Here is an 8,922-nt window from a genome sequence, read left to right on the forward strand (position 1 = left end):
GAGAGTTAGAAAGAAAACAAAAAAAAACCTTGGCTTGTAAAATTTTGCTGTGCTGTAATATGATAGCTATATTCTCTGATAGTGATTGTCAGCCTACAGAGAAATCCTAAAAAAAAAACAAAAAAAACCCCAAACCCTAACACCTTTGTCTCCGGCAAATAGGCAGAAAACCCCTCTAGTTGCTCTTAGGTAAAAAAAAAACAAAAAAACAAAACACTTCAGGTATGTGAAGACTTGTGAATTTCCCTGCAGGAGGTTAACTACCCTGCCTTTAGGTAGAGAAAACTCCAGCTCACAAAAGACAATTCCCTTCTGTCTCTGCTCTGGCCCCAAAGCAGAGAAAAAAAATCTGAACTGCTTTCAGTTTAATCTGCTTTCCAGCAGCCCAAAGGAAAAAAAAAATTCCTTTTCAAATCTATGCTTCTGGTTCAAAAAATCTCAAAAATATTTCAAGTTGATCCCACCACTCTGCCACCGTGTCAAGGTTCCTTCCCCACTCTGAACTCTAGGATACAGGTGTGGGGACCTGCATGAAAACCTCCTCAGCTTACTTTTACCAGCTTAGGTTAAAACTTCCCCAAGGGACAAACTATTTTACCTTTTGCCCTTGGACTTTCGCTGCCACCACCAAACATCTAATTGGTATTATTATTAGGAAAGAGTCCATTTGTAAACATCTTTCCCCCTCAAAATCCTCCCAAACATTACCCCCCCTTTCTGGGGAAGTTTTGATAAAAATCCTTACCAATTTGCATAGGTGACGACAGACCCAAACCCTTGGATCTTAAGAACAATGAAAAAGCATTCAGTTTCTTAAAAGAAGAATTTTAATAGAAGAAAAAATAAAAAGAATCACCTCTGTAAAATCAGGATGGTAAATACCTTACAGGGTAATTAGATTCAAAATATAGAGAATCCCTCTAGACAAAACCCTAAGTTTTGAGATGTTAAGATTAAGATGTTTAAGTTAAGAGATGTACTAACTTGTTTACAATTTAAGGCCAGATCCTTACAATTTGAGGCCAGATCCTGAGTTGTTGTAAACTGATGTAGCCCCATTGATCCAAGTTAAGGATCTGACCCATGTAACATTAGTACATTTTCTTAACTATTTTTTTGCTTAGTTCAGTACCCAGGGAGAACTCTGCATCTCTGTAACAAAGATTTGGATGTGTTTTTTGACTAACGATCAGAAAAGTCAGTCAATAGCAATAAGGATTGCAACATTGCTCGCTAATGTATTGCTCTTTCTTGTACGGCAATAGCATTGAAACGTATTGTGCTTGCCTTTCAAGGGCCTGGGAGAACCTTATTATACCTGCCCCAGCATGTTGCCTTTTGAGGAGTTTGTTGACGTATTGGTAATTTGAATGTCTGCCTAGCAATGGATTCCTTATTCCCATGGATAACAGCTATTCAGATACTGACATTTCTACAGACACCCTACTTGATAAGAGGTAAAAAAAGTTCTTTGTTGAATTTATTTTAATGAAGTAATTAATCATTGCCAGGGTGAAGGGAAAAAAATCACAGGCATCAACAATCTAAGGTTTCATTATTTTTAATAGTGTCTAACATTTTCATTTGTCAGTGCAATGCAGTTCACTTCTTTTTTCACTCCAATGTGCAGAGAAATGGCTTAGCTCTAATGCCATATGCAATACCAACAAAGAATATTCACTGAACAACGTCATTCATGGGATGGTTCCAATCCCCTATCACACTATGAAACTCCTAAGTCTATTCAGAAGCAAATAATTTTATTTGCCATCAGACAAGCACCAGGCTGCCGAATAAAAATGCAAGATCCATTTCTATCTATCATACACTGGTCCACATGTGTTTTGTGGTGAAACATCTGTTCACTGATCAATGAGAAATTATTTCAGTAGGCTGTAAGTCCCATTTCTATTAATCTGGTTTATTAGTTAAGGCACAATATTGAGTGTTAGAAGACCTGGGTTCTATTCTTGACTTGCCCATTGACTCCCTTTGTGACTTTGGGCAGGTCTCTTCATCTTTCTCTGCCTTGGATTCCTTAGCTGTACATTTGGGGTACTAATATTAACTCAGCTTTCTAAAGCTTTTGTGCCTGAGAAAATGCAGCCCAAGCCCAAACATCTACACTGCAATTAAACCACCCCTTAGCCTGTGCCCTGCAAGCCCGAGTCAGCTGGTACAGACCAGCCATGGTTGTCTAACTGCAGCATAGATGTGCCTGTTAGAGGGCTTTCCCTTTACCCTCTCCCCTGGTTCCTGCCATGCAGACAGAAAGCAGAATACCAGCAGTCTGAAGTGCAGGCAATGCAATATTTATTGGTGTTAGTTTCCAGCAAGCATGTATATCATAACTCTGATACCGCAGAGCCTTGTTTCATAGTGTCCCGACTCTCCCCTCCTACGCAGTCATCATTATACCTGAAATGCATGCCCACAGTCCCACCCCTTGCAACTTATGGTCATGTTCCATTTTGGGAGGTCATGGGCCTGGGGTCTTTGTCCCACCTTTTTTATACCCCATGGGAGAGGTAAGGAGTGAGGTTGTGCTGAGGTCAGGGGCAGGCATTTCTCTGGCCTTTTAGTGTTTTACCTCCCCGGTGCATCTCCCCTTACCCCTCCTGACCGATTACTTGACCTTGCCTTGAGACAGGAGTTGAGGCAGTCTTCAAATATGCGCTCATATATCATACTCCCACCATGCCCAGTAACACTTTAACTTCTCTTATCTGTTCCCATTATACTAACAAACCCATCTGGCTAGGCAGCCTTGACTCCCTTAGTGACTAAGGGAGTCCCTGAGCAACATAAACGTGTCTTTGTCCTTTGTTCACACATATTAGTAAGAATGTATGTGTATCAAGGCAAGCAAAACTCAAAATACAGGCAAAAATCAGGCCAGGATCCTACAGTAGCACCAGCACTCCTAACAGTGCTCTCAGCCACAGGAGTGCTTTAGGGGCCTTGTCGGCAACTCGCATGGCTAGGAATGTGCATCACCCCAGGAGTGCCTGAAGAAGCTGTTTCACCTCTGGGGCACTTTGCAAGCATTGCTGGCTCCTACACAGCAGGAGGGAGGCCTATTCCTGCATATAGGAATGTGGGATCATGGGCTCTTGGCAGAACTGTAGCTGATCCAGCTGAACTGTGTAAAGCTCCTCAGGACTTTAGTGAACTTCACAGGGATAATTAGAGTCCACATAGTGCCTAAAATCACAGCCTGAAGGACCAATTTCATTATCCCATTCAACATTTAAAAACTGAAAATACAACTGTAAAATTCAGTGCAGGAACTTTATCATCCCATTTCATCTGAGGCTGCTTCTACATCATAAAGTTCATTCACTGATTAATGATCTGAAACAGAGAAAATGTGTCTATCTACAGATGAATATAAAATCACTCACCCTGAATCGCCTGTTACTGGATTCCTTGGAGAAGACGTTACCCTGTCTTGCAAGGTGATAGCCACGAGTGTCCCTGGGGACATCACTCTCCACTGGAGACTTGTTTGACCCCAGGAAAATATAGATGTGAGTTCTTATAACTCAGGAAACAAAGAAGAAAAACAGGATCAGAGATATCAGGGTTGAACGGAGTTCTTTCAACATGAAAAGGAACATGTCTCTGAAGCTGAAGAATGTCCAGGCTTCTGATGCAGGGAATTACATGTGCTGAGTAGTTTCTGAGAACTGGTATGATGAAATGGTGATTGAACTGGATGTGATAGGTCAGTGAAGGTAATATTGAATCATTTATTACCAGATATTTTATTATTGAAAGAAAGAGAGAAGGAGCTCAATTAAGCCTTTCTGCACCTCTTTTTTAGTCTCCAGAATTACACCACAAATGAGAAGAGCTGTGAGAATGATTTGTGGTTTCAGAGAACAGATGCAAAAATATTGAAGCCCTAAAAAGCCAGCTTCACAGTGAGAGACTAAAGAAGCTCTTTCTTTTTAGTTTAACAAAAAGGTGTTTAAGAGGTGGTTTGATCACAGTTTATAATTACCTTCATGGGGAAGAGATTTCAGATATGAGAAAGCTTTTTCATCACACAGACAAAGGCAAAACAAGATCCAGTGCCTTAAATTTAAGGTCAGCAAAGTTCAAATTGGAAATATGGTTCATTTTTAAAAAAATTAGGGTAATTAACCTTTGGAACAGAATACAAAGGTAGTTGGTCAATTCTCCATGCCTTTTACATCAAGATTGGATATCTTTCCAAAAGATACCACCACAAGCCACTGGTCTCAACCCAGAAACAATCAGGTTAAATCTATGTCCTGCATTGTAAAAGAATGGTCCATTCTAGCCTTAAAAACTATAGACTTGGCCTCAAATGCTTATTAGCAAGATGGTCCAGTGAACCAACTAACTTAGCAACTTGGCTCTCTTAACCTCTTAGCCACAAGTGAGTAAGAGAGAGAGAGAGTTTGTCCACACAGGATTTCATTCCTCTCATAGATTCTGAAATGATATCAACGAAAATATGTTTTCTTGAGGTACTACTTTCTGTAGTGCACAACATCTTTGTTTGAACTTGATGATGAAAGCTCCTCAGATTTAAATAAGGGGAGAATCCCATACAAAAGCTCAGTTGAAAAGAGAGGCTGGGAATTTCCCTCTAACCAAAAGATCAGTTCCCAAATTGTGATGGACCTTAAAAGCTGCCTTTGTATACAAGGTGCGTCTGTGGGGGAATTCCCCTGACTCTGCTCTGTTTGCGCAAGGCATGACAAGTTTTTTGTTTTTTTTTTAACTCTTTTTTTGTAGCTAGGGGTGGTGAGTTTTCCATTTTCCTGGATGATTATGAGGGTCAGGGGATCGTCCTCACCTGCAGGTCAGAGAGGTGGTTCCCTGAGCCTCAAGTGCTCTGGCTAGACAGTAAAGGACAAAACCGAACAGAAAAGCCGACCACCATCAACACAAAGAAACCTGCCGGAACCTACACTATTGAAAGTTCCATTAACATAGAACCAGGATCAGACAACAAAATTTCCTGCAAAATAATCCACAGCATGCTAAAGACAGAGAGTGAGTCCAGAGTCCTGATTTCAGGTGAGTGAACATTTGGAGTAAGTGACTGTAAGGAGGAATAAAGAGGCTCCTTGGTTAATGAGATGGGTCCCATTTTTCTCTCTCCTTTGTGGTAATAAATAAATGCCCATGTTGTCCAACCTAGCAGATGCAGTACTAGGTGAGGATTTAGAAAGCCTGAGTTCTATTCCTCAATGTGCTATTCACCTGCTCAGTGACGATGCACATATTCATTCCCTGTTGTGTGGCTCAGTTTTCCCACAAATGGGGATAATGATACTGACCTCCTTTGTAAAATATTTTGAGATCTACCATTGAAATGCCTACTATATGAACTAGTAGTTATCTTCTTTTAAATATTTGTCTGTCAGTTTCCAGCAAAACCCATTTTGATAAAGCTGTGTTAAAACTTTTTAAAAAATCATAATTTGCACAAGTAGATTATTAAGAATTTTCTTTCTGCACAATGATCCCAGGTTCTAATGGCTTTCATTGCACATGAATATGTAACAAAGTTGCATGGCATTTTCAATCTTACTAAAGATATGGAAAATTCTCTCTCATTCAATGTACTAATGCATCCTGGGAAAAGGGCAGAGTTAAGTGGTATATATAACTTTCATTTTGGCCTTTCTTGATTCTTGTGTGCTTAATTTTCCATTAACATTCCTTTAACTTTTCCTTATTATTTAGTGGTTATTGGGCAGATTTTACAGCCCTTACTCATGCTTTATAGTCCTCACCCAGGTGAGTTGTACTGTTTATATCTGTTGAGCACAGGGATTCTGTATTGAGTTCAAGCCCTGCTACTGACTTCCATTATCACCTCCGAGAATTACTCAACTTGTCTCATTTTCCACACCTTGGGGGCGGAGGGGTGGGGGGGTTAATAATACTTATCCCAACTTCATATGGTTGTTGAAAGGGTTAATTAATGTCAGTACATACATATAAATGACTCATATAAATGAACCTGAGTAACTCCATTTGGTTGGCCTTATAATTTTCAAGATGTTTCTTAAGAATTAGGGGAACGTTACTGACATTTTCACATATTTTTCAGATGTTTTCTTCCTGACTGCCTCCCCTTGGATGGCTGCTTTCCTGGTCATTTTATTTTCTGGTGTAGCCCTTCTTGCTGCTGTAGGTTATAAATTGAAAAGTAAGTATTTCTGTGTATGTTATTTTAACAAATAGGTGAAAATGTTAAAACATGATATGGAAGTCTTTAAGTATAATAAAAAGAAACAAAAACTGAAATTAGAACAGGTTGGACAAAACCCTGTCAGGGATGGTCTAGGTTTACGTAATACATAGTAATATGGCCACATTCAGAAAATGAAATATAAGGGTCTGTAAATTATACTTCCTTACCAGACAGGTCCCTTGTTCTGACAAGAGAATTTGTAAGTTCCTCACATTTAAATATATTCAAGGCCAAAACAGACACCAATGGTTCAGGGTTACAGATTTAGCATTCATGCCAGTGACTGTTTCCATCAAAATTATTCTAGGATGAAAGTGTCTCATTTTCAAAAAAGCATTTTACTTTTTTTCAACTAATAGTGGCACAACATCTCACTCGGGTAAGTAACTGGGCAAGTGAAAGCAAATTTATATGAACATATTCTATATCTTGATTTTGACACAGTCCCAAGGAGCCTGTGAAATCCCCATCACTGGAGGTGTTTTTAGAACAGGTTGGACAAAACCCTGTCAGGGATGGTCTAGAATTACTTGATCCTGCCCCTGCTGAGACTTGATGACCTCTTGAAGACATTTTCAGCCGTACTTTTCTATGATTCTATGATTTTAGAAGAAAAGTTTAACATAGCAGTTGCTGTGCTGATTTGAGAAGCCACTTAAAAATTACAAGAGATGGGTGGGTTTGTTCTGTGCTTATGTTATGTTATGGCTGTGTGCTTTTAAGTTTGCAGTAGGCATCCAGGTGATATAAAGGGAATTAGGATTTATTTTGGGGTATTGACCAACAGTGACTATTACTATTGGTGGCTCATCAGAAAAGTTTGTTTCCTTCTGTCATAAACAGATCTTGTAATCAAAATACATAATATGCAGGCTAGCATTCTGCCCTACATACCTCTATGGGCAACCCTTGACATTGTTCCAGAATCATTAACAGTTTTAAAACAGGGTTGCTCGTGTACATGGAGAAATCACTTACATTTCCCAATATGCACTGGGTAAAGGATAAAATGCAAGGCTTTTTATAACACAGGCATTGAAAACAGGAGTAATTGCCTCCTGCTGGTTGTCTGCTTGGGAATTATATTTGGTCATAATGGATTTGCTCTTGGTCCACAAGGTTCATTCAGGATTAGGATAAGACCTGGAATTTCTCAATAAGCTGGGTGAGAATCTCAGTCCTCTGATCACTCATTGTGTGTATTCATGGGGCCTCCTAGAAATTTCAGCAACTCAAAATATTTCTCTGGTAAAAAATCTTCTTCCTCAATTAAAGCTTCACTTCAGTCTTCTTCAGCAGATTTTAGGTCTCATGATCAGTCCCATTTATTTCAGTTCATCTACACTTAATTGTTCTGGACCCCTTTCTTTGTCAGCTCTCCCTAAACTTCAGTCTGATGCCCCTCTTTTCCCACCCCAGTCATTTTGCCAGTTAGTATCTGTTCCTGTTCACTCATGGTTTTGTCTGACTAACTCAGAAGCTGTCCTACCAAGTCAGGTGATATGGGTGGGGTTGATGTGCAGAGGCAAGGGGCCTCCAGAAGCATCCTGACTTTTTCACAGATGACAGGCCATCTGCTCCTTTATGTGGTCAGGTTTTCTGCATAATCAGAGAATTGGAAGAAAGAATGAATGAGGAGATAATTTGCTAGTAAAACTATCCTTTTCCTGTCTCCTAAAGCAAGTTTATCCTACATGGAGAGAATCTGGCCAAATTTTTTAAAGCTGTTTTTTTGCTGAAAGAAGGCTTTGGGAAACTTATAAGAGCAATTAATGTTGAAATGACAGGTTTCAGAGCAGCAGCTGTGTTAGTCTGTATCCGGAAAAAGAAAAGGAGAACTTGTCCGTCCCCCCCGCTCCCCACTGTTCCTCAGACGTTCTTGTCAACTGCTGGAAATGGCCCACCTTGATTATCACTACAAAAGTTTCCCCCCCCAGTTCTCCTGCTGGTAATAGCTCAACTTACCTGATCACTCTCCTTACAGTGTGTATGGTGACACCCTTTGTTTCATGTTCTCTGTGTATATAAATTTCCCCACCGTATTTTCCACTGAATGCATCCGATGAAGTGAGCTGTAGCTCACGAAAGCTTATGCTCAAATCAATTTGTTAGTCTCTAAGGTGCCACAAGTACTCCTTTTCTTAATGTTGAAATGTGATTCCCTGTGTTTGCAGTCAATGAAAAGGAAACAATGAAAGAAAGTAAATATATTTATGATGTGATATAACATAAGGTGTTAGGAATATTTCCATATGAGTCAGATCAGGACCGGATTAAGATCTTTATAGGCCCTAAGCACTGAAAAGATTATGGTGTGCCCCCCTCCCCCCCCCCGATGTAATTCAATATAAAAACAATACTATACCGTAAAATAAAATTTTATTTTTTGAAATGACACAAAACTTACACGTATGCTGAAATTAAAATAGCTTCTTTCTAGATTTTCTGATTGCAAAATTCTGGATAAGTTCATCAAAGCTGACTCGATGAAGCATGTCCGCTTCCATAAAAGAGCGTTTTGCAGAGCAGTTAGTAATCATCAGTGTTAGAAAAATACATAATGAGATCTCTAAATTTGGAAATACACATTGTATTCCATCTTTCAATATTGTATCATGAAGAACAATAAGAAAAGGAGTACTTGTGGCACCTTAGAGACTAACAAATTTATTAGAGCATAA

The 8,922-nt window shown here is 39.4% G+C and overlaps 1 long non-coding RNA gene across 1 annotated transcript; it reads left to right on the top strand.

Annotated features, from left to right (window-relative positions):
* The first annotated feature begins 1,293 nt into the window (after window positions 1-1,293).
* LOC119847434 lies at window positions 1,294-4,809 on the top strand. The gene is made up of 3 exons (XR_006276801.1): window positions 1,294-1,457; window positions 3,385-3,727; window positions 4,771-4,809. It is a non-coding gene; the product is annotated as an uncharacterized LOC119847434 (long non-coding RNA).
* The last annotated feature ends 4,113 nt before the right edge of the window (window positions 4,810-8,922 follow it).

The sequence above is a fragment of the Dermochelys coriacea genome, chromosome 23, assembly GCF_009764565.3.
Source record: "Dermochelys coriacea isolate rDerCor1 chromosome 23, rDerCor1.pri.v4, whole genome shotgun sequence".
In the NCBI taxonomy this organism is placed as follows: Eukaryota; Metazoa; Chordata; order Testudines; family Dermochelyidae; genus Dermochelys; species Dermochelys coriacea.